The 21,600-nt window shown below is 37.9% G+C and overlaps 1 protein-coding gene across 3 annotated transcripts in view; it reads left to right on the forward strand.

Moving 5' to 3' along the window:
* LOC149807183 (serine/threonine-protein kinase NIM1-like) overlaps positions 1–21,600 on the forward strand; it is a 69,878-nt gene that overhangs the window by 5,625 nt on the left and 42,653 nt on the right. The window contains exon 3 of one of the 3 annotated variants that reach the window (XM_089963250.1): positions 14,730–14,860. The exons of the other annotated variants lie outside the window; for them this stretch is intronic. The gene's annotated coding sequence lies outside the window, so the exon portion shown is untranslated. The remainder of the gene's footprint in view (positions 1–14,729; positions 14,861–21,600) is intronic. 3 annotated transcript variants of the gene reach the window in all.

Raw genomic sequence — 21,600 nt, forward strand, 5'->3', positions numbered from 1 at the left:
CATCTCAGATATTTTGGCATAGTGTGTTATTGTCATGCTAACATTTGTGGGAAAGAGGATAGTTTAGTTGATGTTTTGTTGAAGTTTTCTTTTATGAATAGTTCATATATCACTTGATGAATATCTTTGTACTAGTAATCAATCATTATACAGGATTCTGCAGCATATTTACTTACCTGTTAGACCTTTGGGTGAGGATCAGAGTTGTAGATGATGTGTATCGTGGTTTGGTTTGAGCTTTTAAATTTGGTATAATTCCTGGGCCCGTTGATGGACTGTGTCATTTTAGAGAAAAAGTCGGAAAAACGTACACGCTTGCTTATAAGTTGAGTGTCGCTAAAACCAAAACCTAGCTTTTTGTTATGTCCTCGGCTCTTTGATGGATTGTGTTCATTCTTAGAGCGATTTCTCACTAATCAAAGCAAAGACAATTAAGTTTATGACACACATTCTAATCTTTTGTTCTAGGGTCAAAGTCAGATCATAAAAGATTTGTGATATGGTTAATTTGGTTTTTCATTTGCTTTTGTTTCTAAACCCTCAATAGATACCTGAGATGCCCGATTATAATGTGAATACAATTATAATTTGATCTATTTCTGCACCCTTATGACCTTGGGACCAAGATCACGTAACAGTAAGTCAGTATTTTACATCAGAGTTTTTATATCTAGTACTTTGAAATAATTCCGCATTCCACCTGGGTTGAGAACTTAGTCTTGTTCCGTCATGCAGCAGTCATGAAGTATAGGACATTATTTTACGATGCGGATTGTATTGTACACATCAACAATATTGTAAACCAGTTCCTGAAGGTCTTTATTGGAAAACGTTAACATGCTGAAAGTGATGAAACATAGTGGATGCTCTGACCACTTAGGTCCATCTTCGCTAGCCAGTGTTCCGATATGTTAACCTGTAGATAGGGTTAACATATCGGAGCTTTGCTAACGAAGGTGACTTAAGCCTCTTGAGCGTTCTTAATGGCAAGAAAAGTTTACTGCACAAAAGATGATACTATTGACTTTGAACCTTAGAAATACTAGTATGCATGGCACAATCCATGCTAATTATATTGTGAGAATGATGCGGGAATATGTAGTCCTTGTAAAGATAGGGAACTTGTAGAGTTTAACGGCACGATATCACACTACTGACTGTATTATTAAATATTAAATACGAGAGTAGTTCAGATATGCTGAGAGAAGCCTTTGAAGACGTTTGTCACATTCAGCAAGAGAGCATGTAAAAGGTTTAACTTAAAATAGGGTCTAATTGGGGGTGGGGTGAAGCTGTCCGGACCCCGCAAGCTAAAAAAACACACAAAAAACACACAAACAAAACAACGCACACACACTTGTCATTTGAAATTTGACCCTTTTTTGTTCTTGCCCACGTTAGTTGGGTATTACGCTTTCTTTGAGTAAATAGACACATGCTTTTACTTTGGTTCCCTTTCAAGAAAAGTTAGGTCCCTTTTGAATTTTTGGACCCCCACCCCCAACACTTCACCTGATCCGGCCCTGACTAAATGTATGTATCGTATCCTCTACCATCCAATAAAAATGGCACTTTTGCAATGATATGTATTCAAATAGAAAACACCCTGCCGAAACGTTTGCAGTAATCTGGCATTTTCAGATCGTCGCCATTTCAGCTGATAAAAGAACTACACTGGCTTGACAACTGACAAATTATTATCATGAAAAATTTTCCGGTCAAAAAATTATCCTACCCGATGTATGAAAAGATAAGAAACTTATAAAAAAAAATGTTTATAGTTGAACTGTAAAATCTCAAAATTGTCAACCAGCATTTAAATTCTTTTGTTTTTTAGTTTATGGTTGTACACGTTATATTTGTCCGCATTCAGTGATAGAGAAAGTACTTTCTGACTGACTGAGAAAAAACAAACAAAAAAAAGGTAAAAAAATAATTATTCTATCCAGGTCCCATATATAATAAAGACACATATTCACCTATTATGCTTCCCTTTTGTTAATTAAAATCGGCAGATACGCCACCTTTATATGGTCTTAATTTAAAATTCGAGTTTACCACATTAATAGCTAATAACATGCGTTAAACAGATTCAATCGGCTTTCTATCAGCCGGCCATTTGTTAATTGCCGTGCTGTATATTCACCACTCTGGCTGATTAGGAAACGTGCCCTAGCATCATTAACTTGCATCCATGTCTGTCACATAGGTTCAAGTCATTCTACATCACTGCTAATCTATGTAATCACCAGTCTTTATGAGGGAAGACCGTTAACAAACTTTGGATATTGATCTGTATATAAACTGAATTGTTTTTATTCTCGCTAGGTTGTCGGTATATATTATTAATTGAATGTGACAACGTTGACTTACAAAGAAAGATCAGCCTCCTCCTCTTTTTTGTCTTCAGGATCTATGAGTTGAACAGTCAAATAAAATTATTTGTTAACTTACTATTTTTATAAGTGATGCAGCAATACGACGTTTTCAGACAGGTATAATTTTGTTCACAATTTAGTCACATATGGAGACCCCTTTCTGTGCTGAAAGATACACTTATTACCTGGTAATTTAATTTTTATTTCATAACCATTAAAATTCGTTGAACAAGACCCCCCCCCCCCCCCAGCTTAACAAGTTTGCAACCTTGCACACATTCTACATTCTAGCTGCTGAATATCAATGTAATAACATTTGGTAAGTTTATGTCATTCGCATCTGAATCTTCTGCAGGTAACTGTTTGTCTACGCTTTTTTCTCGAGATGAGCTTGCGTTCATATATTATCCATAAAGGTCTCCGCGCGTTCTTGTCTCCTCGTGTGCACTTTCTTTATTTGTTAAATTGTAGAGCCTCCGAATGTTTGCAGTATTATAAGACTGACTTACTCTGATTGTTCTGTTTGCATCGTAAAAAACATGGTCAGTTATAAAAACATTTCAGATAAAGTACAGTAGGTTTATGACATAGTGTACTAATGTTTTTCGTATCTCTGCATGCATAATTGTATGTTCTTTGTGTTGTTTTTGTAGGGTTTAACGCCATTTTTCAGCACAAGATAGGCTATACATGGCGGCCAGTATTAATGGTGGAGTAAGTACCCGGGAAAACCCCGGAAAGAACCACCGACCCACGAGAAGCTGCTGGTAAGCTTTCTCACATACCCACATTGGCCGAACCCGAGACTCGAACCCACGCAGAGTTGAGATGGCAGTGATGCGCAACTGTGAGCGCTTTAGACCACTCGGCCACTCGGGGCCCCTTATGAATTTGTGGAACTGGTACAAACGGCTTTCCATGTGTCATTCGTAAATAGTGCCACATCCCCTGCTGTCTTCTGGCGCGTTTGACCCGAACCACTTGTTTTGTTAACCTGGGTTCGGCTGAATTTCGAAGATTGTTTTAAACCTCTGCTTGACATATAACAGCTTACGGGATGGTCTGTTATCTGTCGTTCATCCGTCTGTTAGCACAAGTTTGTTATCGCTGTTCCTTCTAAACGACTTTGATGATTGTTTGAAAGTTTACACATATTCATTCCATGGTCTAGTTGGTCCAGTGGCATAATACGGGTAAATGGGACCAATGGCGTGAAGGCGCCCTGGTCGACGATGATGGCCCAACTGGCGAGAATACGAGATTTGAAGGGCCGAAGCCGGGGAGGATTCTTGGGAGGGGGCTTAGTGTTTCCTTCCACTAGCAGGGTGGGGCCAGGAGAGCGGTATGAGCTATCCCAGTTTGGTCTGGGGCGGTGCCCTGGCCGCCAATGATTTTCCTGCAATTTAATGCCATTTGGTGGCTTTACCTGGTTAAATATTCTATCAATGACACAAGATAATCACGCATCATTTTATGCATGTTTGTCATTTTCACATTAGGCCTTTTAATTTCACCTCAAACATTTTACTATTAAGCATAAACAAAAACCATAAATTTTAACAAAATAGATTTATTTATGGACTGTTTATTCCAAAAATATTGATATGCTTACACGTCAACTTAAAGACGGTAAGTTTTCCGAGCTTTTACCACAGTGAACTGCGCAATCACTAGTGTTTGTCTGACTGATTTAAAGATAGACATCAATTGTATTGATTTGTGCCCAGGCGATCAATGTCTGGATCCCTCTCAATCGCTGTTTGCGAAAGAGGATTAGCGGGTTGTTGGGAGCGCTGATGGATGGAGTAGCAGTTAATGAAACACACGCTGGCAGCAGATATGAGTTATAAATTCGTATTATACGGGTACATTATGTAATTTGCTGAAAGGTCGCGATTCAAGAGTACAAGAATTGAAAACATACAAGTTTGGTCATTTTCGGAAGAAAACAATTATCAGCTGTGTTGGCGCCCCAAAAACTCTGGCACCCAGGGTAACTGATCCTTCCGCCCCCACCCCATTAGTATGCTACTGAGTTAGTCCAAAAGGAAATAGTACCGTTCAGAGAATCTCGTTATCTCTACTTTTCCGCAATGGATGGTCATTTCGTCATTTGGTTTTCACTGAAAGACGTATGGTGTCTAGTTGGTCCTAAATGACAATGTGCAGAACTGAAATCAGACACGGCCGCTACAACAGCCGTCTTGAAAATCTTTTTATTGCTACTTCTTCTGAAGATAAAGGCATATTGACACAGGGTTTTCACAAGAATACTTCTTATGATGTCTTGATGGACCAAAAAGAAATTGGTCCCGATCTGATGTTCAATATGTCTGCTACAGTTGCCATCTTGAAACTCTTCTTATCTCTTCTCCACCCTAATTGATGGTCATATTAGCATGGGGTATTGCTTACGAAAGAAAACGCTTCTTATGATGTCTACTTGCTGCTAAATGATAAAATGCATTGTGATGAGCATTCGTAGCAAGTCATTCCACCGCTTTGTTTTAGGAGATATACACTTCAAATAGTGCAAGAGAACCATTATCTTGACTTAAGCCTGTCTCGCGACATGAAGAAGAGTTTACACAGTACCAACTCCACAATAAAGCTATACAATTTGTAATCGCTTGTAAGTCGAGTCCAACAGCAAACAATATAGATCTTGATCTGCCATCGCACAATATGCCGACAGATCAGGGTCTTTGTTGTTTGTTCTGCTGATTATTAATAGCAAACTACATAGACCCAGCTCTGCCTGCACATTTATGGCCTCGACTTGTTATTGAGTATTGACGCCGCCTGTATAATTCTTGGTAAGAAGTCTAAGGATTGCACTTTAAAGTGCCGCAATTTGCATGCATGAAACATTTGTGTAGTCATTATATATTGGGTTAAGGTTCTTGCTAATCCCGTGATTTACACCGACTAAAGAGGTGTAACTTCAAATAGTTACGCTTGTCAGTGGTGATCATACGTCTTGAATTACGGGATGTCCAAATAGGCTGTTAGAGAACATAGAACTGCCATCTTTACAAAGTAGATATTGCGTGAACATCTAAAAAGGGAATGGAGGTTTGATGCCTGCTATAAAATATGCCGATTTTTTTCAAACCTTTTACAAGGAAAAGGTATTTTTATGTCAAAACAGTCCAGAGATTTTGAAAGTAGAAATATTGTTGAAAACTCATCAGTGTGTGTGTGTGATTTGGATTTTTAAAGTAGCTGTAACAATTTTTAAGTCACATCGCTACGAAGTCTCCTAACAAAGACCGACCAGTCCTAACACTAATCGCTTGATGCTGAGCTCCTAGCGAGGTACCTGTTAGTACCATTTTTTAAAAAAGTCTTTGGTATGACTCTCCCCGCGACCTCCCGCATCCAAGGCGGACGCTCTAACCACTAGGCCACCGGAGCGGTCAAACCTCATCAGTAGACAATGGATTCTGTTTGTTAGTTTTGTTGGATTTTGCGCCATTTTCACCAATCAGTAGGCTACGCATGGAAGCAAGTATAATCAGTGGAGGAAGAACCATCGACTCACAGGGAGCTATGAATTCTGTATTAAAGGTCACCGGCCACCTATATTGTACAAACGTGTGATATTATTATAGTTATAAACAAAACGCACTGGTTATGTATGCACACCATAAAAATGTTTAATTAGACTTAAAACTACGCTTTATAAAATGAAAAAATTATTCGGCAATCTCCGTAAACAATTGGTAGTTTCCGCGTGCCAAAACCGGATATGACGTACATTTATCCCTTCTATTCAACCAAGCCATTCAAGTGCTTAATTTCCCCACGTAAATGTCCATGTGATAGCGTACGATCGTGCTTTTGTACAGCAAATATGGTGCACTGTGTTGTATACGGATGTTACCAAAAGAGTGATGATGGGGAAAAAGCGTTCTTTCTTTTTCCGAAAAATCATGTTTACCAGAAAAAAGTGTATTTAATCTGTGGGATCGAATAAGGGAGGGATGGGAAAGTTGTATCTTTTATGCCGGATTATTGTGAATTTGGCCTAAAGACAATTTGGCCAAACTCGAAATACAATTCGGCCAAACTTAACAATATTTTGTACGTTCTTTTTCTTCAGCAAAAAAGTAGATGCTATGTAAGATAGGATTTTGGGGAGAAAAAAAACCTAAACTTAAACAAACTATTTTGATATTCTTTGAAAGAAAATAATCATACTTCGTAACGTACATATTTATGAGAGAAAATACAAACTGACATATCTTGCTTGTTCTAACTAAAATAGTTATATACATTTTTTATGCTAACAAATATATGCATCTGCACAACGACATTCTCAATTTTAAGTCTTCAGGTCAAATTATTAATAATCATTTATAAAACAAAAATACGTAACATATAATATTCTACATAATACGTATACATTTTGCTAAGGTTAGTGTACGTGAGATATTTTAACAAATATACTTAATTTTAGGCTTCACGTTGTAACACAGCTGTATACAATACATACTAGATTACACGAGAGAGAGAGAGAGAGAGAGAATAATATTGAGCATTTTGTCAGTGTTTAGTTGCTGCAGTATGAAGCTCATACCAGTTAATTTTATTGTTTTTATTTTTCAAGTTGTCTTAGTGTTTGCGCGCGTAAATTGCAAGCTTGTCATTACTGGTCAATATCGTCAATCATATTTGTTCCATTATTCCGTACAAATTAGAAAGGAAATAATTTTGTGTTTAATTTGTGCCCCCCACCCAACACACACTCACGGTACAAAATAAATTGATAAACATACACTTGTTTGAAAATAAAATGCAAGAAATTAACCTTGCATTGTTGTCATATATTCGTTCTTTTTTCATCGTGCGAAAATTATTTTTAAATATATATATATATCCACGAACTCCGTATATGTAGCGGATGCCGGCTTGCGTATGCATCGTTAGTATAGTGTGTATCGCTTATGTCAAAAAACAAAATCGCAAATGAGACTAAAGTATCACCCGATAGCTTGAATGCACCTGCCATTTACGCATGATAAGTTACTTATTGCAAACTGCCCCAGATTGTATTGTATCCATATTAATTATATGTCGGTATCTCGCAAATAAAAAATTTAAAAAAATCATTACTTTAAAATACATTCAATGTGAATGCAAATGATAATCTTTTTGCTAGCATGATTTACAAAAGTATTATTAAAGCAAGTTATAATTGTGTATAATATTTGCCCTGCAAACATCAATTAAGATTACATATGGCAAACAAATAGAAGCCGGGGTGATAGACACAACTGGCTTGGAGCAATAAACTCATTGTTTAATCTTACCGACAGGATATCAGATACATAGGTTATTTTATTACAATGCAAACCAACCCCGGAAAATTGACTTTGGTATCTTTTTAGTGTGCCAATTTATTCTTCTGAAGTCGGCCGACAAAAGGAAGTAAAATTTGGTTCCTTTGGATTCTTTAAGTGTGCCGATTTCTTTCATCTTTTTTTTAAATATAAAGTCTGCCGACACAGGCAAGCCAGCATTGATTCTTTTTACCTGTATTAACAGGAATTTCCAAAATAAATTGAAACAATGGAACAGTTTTGAAAGCGACACAATCTAGTGCGTCGTGCACGCATACCGATATAAGGCTGAACAGTAAATTAGTTTTCATTAGTTTCGTCTAAAATATTCCCTATCCATAGTTTATAGTGTTTTATTTTTCGACAACAAGAATCATGTACTTCGTCTTGTAGGGATAAATGTACGTCATTTCCGGTTGCGTCCTCTGTAGGTGGGGAAGTAACAGCGTTGTATACTTTTATTTCGAGTAATTAAATTATTATTTCTTCTTTACACTTGATAATTTTATTTAATTTTTTTTTGGTGCGAGTATAACTATTTTTAATCATGTAATGCAAATCTGATATAAATAGGAAAATGTTGGAGTATGGCCGGTGACCTTTAAGCAACGGCACTCCAAACCACACTCGCACTGGAGCAAAGGTCAGTCCATTTTTTTTCTGCCTATACCACCCTCCTCCTAGTAGAAAAAACAAGTTGGCTGACTGTCTCTTTTTGGAGCAGTTTCCGAATCTCCTAGACTATGGAAATTCGATAGGTGGCAACCTGATTATTCTTGGAGATTTCAACTTTCACTTTGACTGTCCCGGAAAGTCAGATACATCAAAACTCATAGATTCCATTAATGTTTTCAACCTCAAACAGTCAGTTAACCAACCCACCCATAAACATGGTCACATTTTAGACTGCATTCTTCACAGACCCGATGATAACATTCTACGGTCCTCCCTGCTATCCCATGACCTTGCATCAGATCACCTCTGCATTATATGCCATCTTGACGTATCAGTCCCTAACCCTCCACCTTTATCTGCTACTAAGAGAAACCTCCGTATGATAAATAAATAGAACCAAACTAATGCACGACATCCAAGCTAACCTAACAACTTGCTTACCTCCTACCGCAGAACAACTCGATAACTGTCTGCGTTCATTACTTTACATGCCCCAGCTACCAAGTGCAGAGTATCAGTTCAAAAGTGTTCTCCATGGTATAGCAGTGTTAGGGACCAGCTTCGCACTGCTAAAAGAGACCGCCGTAAAGCTGAGAGGCTCTGGCTTTCCACCAGACTTACTATTCATAAGCAAATATATGAAGTCGCTAAGAAGAACGTCACAAATATAGTCCATGCAGCGAAATCAGCCCACTACACTACTAAGATCATGGAAAGTTCAAGCTGCAAAGAGCTCTTCAAGATTACTAATAAGCTAATGTCAAGGTACAAATCAACACCACTTCCAGCTACCTTCTCTCCAGTCGACCTTCCGGACATGTTTGCAAATTTCTTCCGTGATAAAGTACAAACCATTAGAGATAAGATTGACACCACAATTCAGTTGACTCGTCGTCACCATACAGTTGGGATACAGAATTTGAGCGGCAACCATTATCAGTATTTGAACCTGTCTCTATGGATTTCGTACGTACAATCGTGATGAAGAGTGCACCAAAGTCATGTGAACTTGATCCAATTCCAACATCACTGCTGCTTGAGTGCTTAAGATCCAGTATTGCTTTCACTAACTGATATTATTAATACCTCTCTCTCATCTAAGGAATTCCCATCATTTTTAAAACTGCCATTGTAAAGCCTCTGCTGAAGAAACCAACACTAGACCATAACGATTTAAAGAACTACCGCCCAGTTTCTAATCCCCAATTCATATAAAAAATCTTAGAAAAGGTTCTTCTATCCCAGCTTGTATCTCATCTAAATTCAAACAGTCTTTTTAGCAATGTACAATCTGCATATCGCCCTTACCACAGTACTGAAACTACTCTTCTAAAAGTAGTTAATGGCATTCTCTCTGCGTTGGATAGCAGAAAGATTACAGTCCTCACTCTTCTTGATTTGTATGCAGCATTTGACACAATAGACCATGATATATTACTTCACCGTTTCCGGCATGTATTTGGCATTCATGATACAGCCTTACTGTGGTTCAAGTCCTACTTGGTCAACAGGACATAAACACGCGGAGTTTGAAAACATGTCGCCATGCATTTATGGCCTGGGCTTTTCCTGCGTGGAGAAGTCAATGGCGGTAAAGGAGTTTGGGGCCTTTTTCTCTTTCGTGATGCCATGTTGAATATCAGTTGTTGTATAACATAGTCATGTCTTCATATTGTGTGCGATGCTGAAGGAGAACAACGCAAATCAAACTCGAGGTCAAACACGTAATGGTCGAGCTGTGATCGCTTAAATTTTCATCCGGTGAAGACCAAAGAAATTCGTGTTTATTGAAACAAGTCGTTGGCGGTGATGTCCTTGCTGCGTTAGCGAAGCTACTCGGAACACACTGGGGCAATTACCCTGTTGAAAATCATCTCTGGCTCCCTCAGAGACCTAGGTACACCGCTGACTATGCGACCTGATTCTAAAAATCAACCTGAAGTCAGGAGAAGAACCCATAAATTGCCTCACATGTGATATGATATCGCGTATCAAGCATAAAGTGGTATCCGTGCGCGTCAGCGTGCTGATATAGATATCATCCATAACCTGAACGCGATTACAGGTAGCTATGTTGCATCGCTTACACTCGGAGAAAGAATTGCCAGATGGATCATCAAAAAAAAAAAACATGAAGGTTAAGATTGCTCAGGAAATCAAAACCTACTAAGGATCATAAGATCCGCTCTTGGTCGCCAATTGATGGTGGACAAAGTTCATCCATTGGAGGTAAATATATTGATATCATAAACAAACAAACATGAATAAGAAAAGCGTACATTCCGAGCGGACTTTACCCTATATAATATTAAAAACTCGCGGTCATGGGAAGGGTGAAGCAGCCGTTGAAAAGTTAGCAAACGCGGAAAGAGCCATCCATGGGATTGCTTGAGTATAGGTAGCTAAACAAGCGTCGTGGCAAGTATACATACCCGCACCACGAAAGGCTTCTCGTGGTTGGTTTCAAGTGTGGACGCCCAACGACGTTCATCAGGCTGATCTTTTGTTTCTCTACATGATTGTAACACGGACGTTCTTACAAGTATGCGTTAACCATTGTACCCGTTGTCAGCAGATGCAGGGATGCGGAGCCGTTGATGTCCAAGAATTCAGCTTGTGCTGGAGAGGTACTTAAATGTATTTATGCACATTCACCGCAAACATGGCCGCGGGTGTTACAGGTCAATCGAGGTATAGAATTTCTCGGAGATGTTACAGAGTTGTTAACAAAACCTAAGGTCTTGTTCGTCATGGACATGACGTCATACACCTTGATCAGGCCACTATGGAACGATTTAACCGTACAGCTTTGGAACGATTATTCGGACGTCAGTACGAACCACGCGGCTTCGATCTGTCATAGAAGCGCTGAATAATGAAACCACACTTGCAGTTGGGCTAAAATATGTTGAGGCGATTCGGCAGAAGACTGTCACCGTTTCACACAACTCATTTTCACGCCCACCCGTGTTAGCCACTCTGGGAGAAAATTTGGTGCGATACCTGTATGTACGAGTGAAGTTAAAGGCGGACAGCTCGTGCTACTGTCTCGGTATGGTCTGCGTATTTACTACTTCAGGCTGGATTGATTTTACAGGGCAGCCAGCACGTTACGATTTGGTGCTGTGGGCGAATAGACGAAGTCCACCAAGCAGATCATTTGTGCGATAAGAATTGCAAGTCATTCTCAGAGATACAGAACTTCCACCAAGGTCTATTTTAATGCGCTAACGCATCAGTCTAAGTTGATTCACGTTCGCGTAGTGCTCGAATGCTTAAGTAGTAATTCCATCAGGGAATATGGAACACTTAGTGTTATGAGGTGACAAACTCAACTTGATGCCACGATTCACAACGATGCGATGTTTCTTTGACTGGATCAGATTTGCTGTGCGTGAATTCGCGTCGCTCACGCAAGCATTCCACATACATATCGTGCCAAAGATTATTCGCGACAACAACCCGAAAACATATTTCGCTTTTTTATGATCTTACCGCTCTGCGTTCCGTCGCGATCGAGATCATTTTAGGACGCAGTTACACATACTTTTCGATTGGCTTTCCGGCGCATTCATTCTTGGACTTACCAATCTTTTGGCTAATCACTTGTCAAATTATTCTAGCAAACATGGTTATGCCATGTCCGTGTATGCATCAACAGCGAATCTGTATTCGTATAGAGCATTTTATTTTATCGCAATGCCGTGGATTGAATTCACACATTAGATTTGACAAATCCAAGACGGACGCGCCAACATAGATGGGCTTTTTCAACTTTAGCTGAGCTTCCTTACTTTGAACGGCCGTGAGTCCACCGTGAAATAGCTAATGTAACTCAAATGTCGGATAAGCAACAAGCAGTTTATCTTGTTGACTATCTTGGACGAGGTCGACACGAATTAGCTTTCGCAAATTATCCATCCTCGAGCTGCAGCACATCCGGTCGCAGATACAGAGCACGATAGTCGATACGTTTTTTTACAATCAAACGCGTACCAAACTTTGTTTACTTATGCGTAGTCATTGGCGGAAATACATTTACGAGCAAGTGGCGAATGAAACGCTTTGATTAGTGGTAACTGAGTCTCAGCAAAATAAAATTCAATCAATCAGGTTCTCGTAGTGATTTACGAATATGCAAGGTAATAGTTCCATCATCAACCACACCACCTTCTCGGCGACTAATTGTTAAACGATCAATACTGTTTGCTGAGAAGTTGCCTACCAGTTTGTCGAGAGAGAATTTAGAAACTGTAAGGAATGAATGAAATGCAACTGGACGAGTGTTAATATCATGTATTTTTCCATTTTTTGCGATGACTTTTATTGGTGCATTTGACGCTACTGTTACTGGTTTCACAATCAAGTTGTTTTGTTACCCGCGCAAACCATGAAGCATTACTGTCATTCGTGTTTTGTTTGGATAAATTATCAGCTGTAGATTGCACGCGCAATGTGCAGCTCCTCTGTACGCGCAAGTGAAATTCCATTGAATTTTTTTTAATGGTGGACCTGAAACGTTTTCGTTGCAGATCATTCAACAAATTGTGGAAAACATGTAAATGTCATCAAGGATCAGTAACGTATCAGCAGGTGAGCCATTCTTGCGGGTTTATAAATGCATCTACCGTGTTACAGTGTCCTTGCCGCGGTATAACATTAGCGGCTCAGTTTGCAGGTTGAGTCGGACTACAGTGTAACAAAACCCGCGTGAGGCTTGTTCAGCAACTTGTGTGGTCTTCGATTGAACCTTTGGGGCATCCACAGGAACAATGAAGCCTTAAAGGTTCGCATAGATGAGGTTTTTCCCATAGTTCACCACAGCAAAATGCATGGTCGTGAAGCAGCTGTTTCGTGGTAAATAAATGCAAGCAAAGGAATAATGTACCATGGTACTTACTAGATCGGTTCAAAAAGTGGGAAAGATTCTTTATCTAAACGTAATGAGAGCGTGATGTTGAACCATTCATGTCGCTTAGCTACAGTAGATCGACCTAGGTTCACGAACGTTTGCTTTCTACACGTGGGAACAGTGCAAGCGCATAAAAATCTTTGTCCCAAACGTACATCTTAACAGCAATACCAGGGTTGATGTCTTCAAATTTTCTGAGTATACCCTCAGTAACCTGTACCTAAAATTGTATAATACAATTTGAGTTCACCATTGTATTGCTGGTATTTCCGCGACTTATGTTTGTTATCGTTTGCCGGATGTAACGCGGATGCGAGCACCTATTCAAAACATCGGTTGTCATCATTTTTCATATTTGTCACTGACAGCAGCACAACATACATTGACGTTGCAATATAATTAGACCCGCAGAATACACGTATGGGGAAGCATGTAATTAAACTTCCACACATCTGTCAAGAGTTCATTTCGTTGATATATTTTTCCATTGTCTAGAGAATCTTTTCAAAACCTTATCGAGTTCATCATTGATGGCATCGGCATCTTTGCTGTTAAGATCACACGAGCACTGCTGTGAAAATTCACGCGGTGGTGATTTGAACCTATCCTTTTCTGATGACTTATAATTAAGCGGCATCATCAGTTGCATACCAGAAAGACTGTCCACCATAACTTCGGAGGTACCAGAGCGCTGCAGGCGTCGATACGATTTCCAAATGCATCTTTAATAAACGTTTTCTAGCGTCTTTACTTGGTGGTACTTGGAATCAATCATCGCAGAATAATCTTGAAAATCAACACGGTGTTTATGTAATTTAAATTCTGGAACGTGGGGTCGTTGATGATCCTACGCGACTGCATCAGCGGCTATAGTGGCTGTATTGCATCGGCGGTTTTGTTCATCCTCGAGTAAATGTGCGATTTCCACCCACTTGGCTCATGGAGGAATTATAATATTTAATCGCGCTGCCGCTCAACTGAGCTGACCCACTGTTTGACGCGTTTCAGCCACGAGAGTTAATAACGCAAGTATATAAGATTTTCTTGCATCTTTTGATACGTTTATGTTACGCTCGCGCCTGGATTGTTTCAGTTGTTGCACTGTTAACGTTTCCGTTACAATCGAATGTAGTTTATCCGAGGAAAGTTGTTGCACAAGCGGCTGTGAATCGTTCGCATGTCCTAGTAACTCAAGTATGCCAACTTTTCGCATGCCGCCTGGTATCGTATCCCACGTACTCTCGCGAGTTGACTTCATCAGTGAGTCAACATGTTGATATACTAGGGTAATTCATTGTCTAATTGCATATTCCGTCCATAGCTTTTTTCATATTTCTTTTTATTTTACTTGGATCAGAAATGCAATCCCTTCAATCATGACTATTATTTCAATAACTTCTGTTTCTTTTCCATCAACAGCCTTGACGTTCTAGGATTTTTCCTCAACGGTGTTAACATCGTCGCTTGTTTCTGCGACGATTATACTCGCGAATGGATCCTCGTCGTTGGCAAGGCTGATTACGAGATTATACTCCGGTACCACATTTAAGGTATGGCCGAGCACTAAGACCAACACGTAACGTGAGCAAATGCGATTTACACTATTTTGTTATGGCACTATTTTGCCACAGATTTCATATTTTCTAAGGCATTCACCTTCGCAGTGATTGCGTCCTAATGCCATATATATATATATATATATATATATATATATATATATATATATATATATATATATATATATATATATATATATATATATAGTTTAAATAACATAACCGCAGGCATATACACTCATCGAATAAATAGGGTTTTTACAAATATTCTTAGTTGATAGCATTTGAGTATAGAACTATCCGCTGTAAAATACTTTTAGTAATTTCCAAACTCGGGGTAGTGAGTAGTAATTTTTTCACCAGGCCGCATCAACCGAGGGTTACCGTCTGATAGATTTTTTGGTTTGAATATATTTTTCTTCAATTCAGTCATTCGCCATATTACTGCACCCTGATCAGTAAAAGTATTTTACCAACTTGTAAATAACCCCCTTTGTATGAAGACATTCGATTATATAAAATACTTTGCACTGCTTGTATATTGACTCAAATGTGTCATTGTCTTTGCATTTGAGTCTCCTTTCGCAAAACTCCTGATATTACATCTACTACTTTTTAAACTCTTCGTCTTGTAATTGTTTCCCATAATCACATTAACGTGCGATTTATATCTCCATATATGGCATCTCCCTCTCTCTAATTAGTTTACACTTGGTGATCTTGTCTGCTGCTACTGTATTCACTAATCGGGGTAAACGTAGTAAATTCATGGGGTTTAGACGCCTATTATGACGCTACTAAAGAGCTTTTCAAATTTATCTTACATGCTTGTGACAGTTTGATTTATATTAGTGATGTAGCTCATATTTTGTTATAATTCAGATGCTGGAGAATATTTAAAACTATGCTTGATATTTTAAGCTGATGAATCTAAGATTTGCTCTGTCAGCTGCTCTATCAGCTCCTGGGCTGCAAGTAGCTTTAAATGCTATGCACTTTTACTGTTTTATACCTGGAAACGTAATGTAAATATAGCAGTGAGAATGGTAGTAGTATTTTCCAAGTCAAGAAGAAATGAAGTTTTAATGTTGACCCACATTGGTGAAATCTTGAACTTGCAACTGATTTTCAATATCTGGTTCTTGTTTTTTTGTACGTAAAGGTTACAAAGCGAAAGCCAATCTTGTGTTTGTACGTAAAAGTTACAAAGCAAAAGCCAATCTTGTGTTTGTAAGTAAAGGTAACAAAGCGAAAGCCAATCTTGTGTTTGTAAGTAAAGGTAACAAAGCAAAAGCCAATCTTGTGTTTGCAAGTAAAGGTAACAAAGCGAAAGCCAATCTTGTGTTTGTAAGTAAAGGTTAAAAAGCAAAAGCTAATCTTGTGTTTGTAAGTGAAGGTTACAAAGCGAAAGCCAATCTTGTGTTTGTAAGTAACGGCAACAAAGCAAAAGCCAATCTTGTGTTTGTAAGTAAAGGTTACAAAGCAAAAGCCAATCTTGTGTTTGTAAGTGAAGGTTGCAGAGCGAAAGCTAATCTTGTGTTTGTAAGTGAAGGTTACAAAGCGAAAGCCAATCTTGTGTTTGTAAGTGAAGGTTACAAAGCGAAAGCCAATCTTATGTTTGTAAGTAAAGGTTACAAAGCAAAAGCCAATCTTGTGTTTGTAAGTGAAGGTTACAAAGCGAAAGCCAATCTTGTGTTTGTAAGTGAAGGTTACAAAGTAAACGCCAATCTTGTGTTTGTAAGCGAAGGTTACAAAGCAAAAGCCAATCTTGTGTTTGTAAGTAAAGGTTACAAAGCGAAAGCCAATCTTGTGCTTGTAAGTGAAGGTTAGAGAGCGAAAGCCAATCTTGTGTTTGTAAGTAAAGGTTACAAAGCGAAAGCCAATCTAGTGTTTGTAAGTGAAGGTTACAAAGCAAAAGCCAATCTTGTGTTTGTAAGTAAAGGTAACAAAGCAAAAGCAGATCTTGTGTTTGTAAGTAAAGGTTACAAAGCGAAAGCCAATCTTGTGTTTGTAAGTGAAGGTTACAAAGCGAAAGCCAATCTTGTGTTTGTAAGTAAAGGTAACAAAGTGAAAGCCAATATTTTGTTTGTAAGTAAAAGTAACAAAGCAAAAGCCAATCTTGTGTTTGTAAGTAACGGTAACAAAGCAAAAGCCAATCATGTGTTTGTAAGTAACAGTAACAAAGCAAAAGCCAGTTTTGTGTTTGTTAGTCAGAGTGAGAGCGTCTTGTTTAGTTAACTATAAAATCTATGTTCATAGCTTTAAAAGAACATCTGAGTTTGGCAATAGATTTTTTGATGCTTTGATTTTGCCAGTGTATTTTATGGAGCAGAAGGAGGTTACGGAATTCAAAAATCGTTATATCATTTAGGAACTTCATATGCCATTTTGTAAAACTGTTTTTAAGGTGATAAAATATACACATAATGTCATTGTTTATGTTGAATTGGGCAGAGCCATAGTGTCTCAGTAAAGGCTAGAATGATTGGATATTTTTGGAAAATTATTGGTTGTATATGAAAAATGCAATATCACGCTTTATGATATATTGTGCCACTTTCATTATAGAATGAGTTTTCCTTCCTGATTGTTATTATGACTATTCTTTATGATTACCAAGTTTCGTATACAATTCTTTGTTTTTATATTTTAGAACCTCTCATATACTTGGACTAATGGGTTTAAGGGATGAACAATATGTATGTTCAAAATTTTAAATATATCTAAGGCCCTCGATACTTTACAGAATAGTTTATTTTACAATAATGGAAAGATGAAATTTTTAACTTTGTCTCAGTGTATTGATTATAGAATGTTTAAAAATGAATTTGATGAAATTGTTTGATTAAACAGCCTCAAGACTTGGCAACATATTTTTATCGTTTTCATTTTGGTAGTCACAAAGATCCAAAAGAATTTTAGAGTTTTAAAAAACTATTAATATTTCTTGGACTCTCTCTCTCTCTCTCTCTCTCTCTCTCTCTCTCTCTCTCTCTCTCTCTGTGACAAACCGGGACAAACCGGGACAATTTTATATATTTCTAAATGTACTTACTTCAAGAGGGAAAAAGCTGTATTTATGCTTATTAATCTGTCTGCTCAATACACCAAACGAAAATCAATCATGAGCAGGAAATGTACTTTATACTAATTCTCTAAGCAGAATTTATCTTACAGTTGGACTGGCAGACTTCAAATATTGAGGTAGCCAAGTTTTTTCTTTACACTGTAAGTCGTTCATTGTTTACACGTTATATGCATTCACTTGTACTTGTGGAGTTTTAGGGTAATATAATACTTCATTTGTCTTGAAATAGTACATGTAACAAGAACGAGAGAAATATTGGATTTCATTGGGATCTAATCAATTGACTGACCTGCAGTTTTGTTTTAGCAGTGCCAACAAAATCTTGTAACGATCACTAGTTAATGAACATAAACTATTAATGCAGGGGTTAATTTTATAGACAGTTAAGACTTTGTTTTATCAGCCACACTGTCAAGGTAGACAGTTGAAATGTGATTAGGAATACATTATGAGCTTTGTGCAAAACATTTATCTGATTTTCATCATTTTAAACCAATACGAAACTTACTGATTGGTGACGTCATAACAAAGTTGCCCGATTCACTTTCAAGAGGAGCTAACAGATTGTTTTGCATATTTGGTGCCGTTGAGTTATTTTTGTTGTTGAGTGTCTTCATATGAGTCGTAAATGAATTCGGATATTACCTTAAATAGAAGATCCATTCAGAGGTTTGGAAGCAGATCTTGTGGACTTAAAAATTCCGTGATCCTTTTGTACCGTCGGCTCAGACATGGAACCGTGTAACTTGCATCTTAACAGGACGGCCAGCGTAGGGCGCTTAGATGTTTGCAGTCAGTAAAATTGTCTTTTACTGAAAACAAGCAAATTCAATGAATTTGTGCGCCCCGCCTACCATGGTCCCAAAAGTTCACACTAATGAAATCTGTATTTATAACTTTTAAGCCCTTTAAGATAGATCTGTAATATTACTGGATAGACTTAAAAACAAGCTTAATAGTCCCATCTCAAAGCGCACAAGAAGGAAAGCCGTATAAAATGGATTAAATAATGGATAAGCGTGTTTGATCTTAAAGATAAAACATTGACCGTGACACACTAGTTGCCATCTAAGAAGCACAAGTGTACATGGTAGTCCCTGGACTTCAAAAGAGCTTATATAATATAAGGCAGAAACAAACGGAACCATAAATTATTGGCATGCGACCTTGACCTCAAAGATAGAACCCAAAACGTGCAGTGCAGCACGTCTTGTGATAATATACAAGCATACCAACATTAATCAATTTTTTAAAAACTGTTTCCAAGTTAATAAGCAGAAACGCAAATACTTCTGAAATCTAAATATTGACATGTTACCTTGACCTTGAAGATATAAAAATCAAGGTGGTTCACGGCACATCATCTGAGTATACAAAGTTTCATCCATTCATGTCAAAAACTATTAAATTATAAAGTATAAGTAAACGTAGGACGAAAAACATTAAAAAAATATTGAGTCATAACCTTGAACTTCAAGATAAAACACTAATGTGGTAGCTGACATATCTTCTAATTATGATGTATAAGTATATAAAGCTGCATACCTTAATATCAAAGGTTCTTAAGTTACATCGCCGAAAAGAAGGTAATATAAAACAAAAATACTGAGCTGTTAATTTGACCTTGAAGATAGGGACCATGTTGTGTAACACGACAACACTTCTAGTGATGTATGAGCATAAAAAGTTTCATTTCCTAACCTTAAACAACTTTTTACATCGCTCAGGTGGCCTAAGTGGTTAGAGCGTCCGCTTCGGACGCGGGAGTTCGTGGGTTCGAACCCCGGCCGAGTCCTCCAAAGACTTATAAAAATGGTACTAGCAGCTGCCTCGCTTAGCGCTCAACGTTCAGAGGTTAGTGTTCGGACTGGTCGGCCTCAGGATAATGTGACTGGATGGGACATGATGTTACATGCCTAACTTTTCCAATGATGATGTGTAGGAAGTATATCAAGTTTCGTTCCATAATCACAACGGCTTTAATGTTACAGAAAGGAAACGAAAGTGTGACGGACGTACTGAAACCCGGATACTATGTCCCTCGTTTTTCATCGAAAAGGCGGGGAACAATACGAATAATAGCACAATTCTTCTCTAGAGTTACAGCACTAGTAATAAATCAAACACATATTACAAAATAATTTCAAAATTGATTCCCATAATATATGTAGATTAGAAAGAAGATTGATTGTGGTATCCAGAATGCATTGGGGAAAAAAAATGTTGGTTTGGTTTTGATATATCTCGAAACAAAGCTTAATGATCTAGACATTATTTCATTGTCTGGATATACCTGTATAACACGCTAGAAAACAATTATTAGAACATTAGACTCGACGTTTTTTCGTAAGGAATTGAATCGTAAAAATATATTAAACGCATTTTTACTTAATCTGATTATGTAATGTGGGTAAATAATAATAAATGAGTATTGACGAACATTGATTGCGAATTAAACTGGGGGCAGTACATTTGCCGCCTAAGCAGTCTTGTTGCCACACCGCTGATTAAACTGAGTCATTTGAGATTGCAATAGTATGTGTGAGTCACATGTAAATGGTAACATGAATTGTGGAACATCACACAGTGGAGATGTCGTTAGTGCTGGTAGTTTTATTGCTTATAATTTTAATTTGAATGACAAAATTATTGACCTAGTACATTAAAACTGAAAGGGTTGTATGATTATAGTGTGTTACCGTATATTCTCCAGTATAATTCAAGTTCACTAGACGAAATAGCAAACCAAAATGAAAGGTATACATGCATTAACTTATCTGTTGTAGATTTGATATCTTCCTTTAACATTCTTTCACCAGCTGACGACTCTGTATGAAGTTCTTTATATACATTTTCGTATTTAATTCTCTATGAGGTCATTCAAACATACATCAGCATCTTCTAAATATATAAATGAATCAGTTCGTTTGAAGTATCATCTGAATTGAAATCTTAAAGGTATGAATAAAGGTCATCTAAACTTGTATGTTACTAGAAGGATTTTTGTCTTCACAATATTCAAACAATTTTTAAAAAATCTACGTGTTTAATATCGTGCCGTCAGCACATCCTTTTCCTCGTTCAGATCAGGGCCGGATCTGGTCAACTGCTGTGTTGGGGAATGTGGTTTCAAAAATTTCAAAAGGGCCGTGACTTTCCTGGGAAGGACACCAAAGCAGAAGTATATGTGTCTATTTACTCAAAGTGTGCCAGATACCCAATAAACGTGCACAAGAATAAAACGATCGTCCAATTTCAGTTGACTAGTGGCATAACATTTATGTGTGTGTGTACGTTTTTTGTTGTTGCGGGGGTGTTCAGAAACCATGGAACCACACCCCCGAACCCGCCCTGGCGTATAATCCGACGACAAAATCTGAGCCTATCCAGTTTGTTTGGTGTAATAAGTCTAAGAAACAACATAGGCCAAGACCGGTCGACGCACGATACGACGGCAGATCAGGGTCAGTGTTGTTTGCAGCTGAACTTGAACTGGAGAATATACGGTAACACACCATAATCATACAACCGATCAGTTGTAATTGACTAATTCTTCATTAAATTCATTATTTAAATTAAAATAAAATAACACTTTTCTTAATTGTGTGCCCTCTTACAAACATAGGCACTGATGCTGTCATAAGTA

This window comes from Sinohyriopsis cumingii, chromosome 1 (genome assembly GCF_028554795.1).
Source record: "Sinohyriopsis cumingii isolate HCF-2022 chromosome 1, ASM2855479v2, whole genome shotgun sequence".
Classification (NCBI taxonomy): Eukaryota; Metazoa; Mollusca; class Bivalvia; order Unionida; family Unionidae; genus Sinohyriopsis; species Sinohyriopsis cumingii.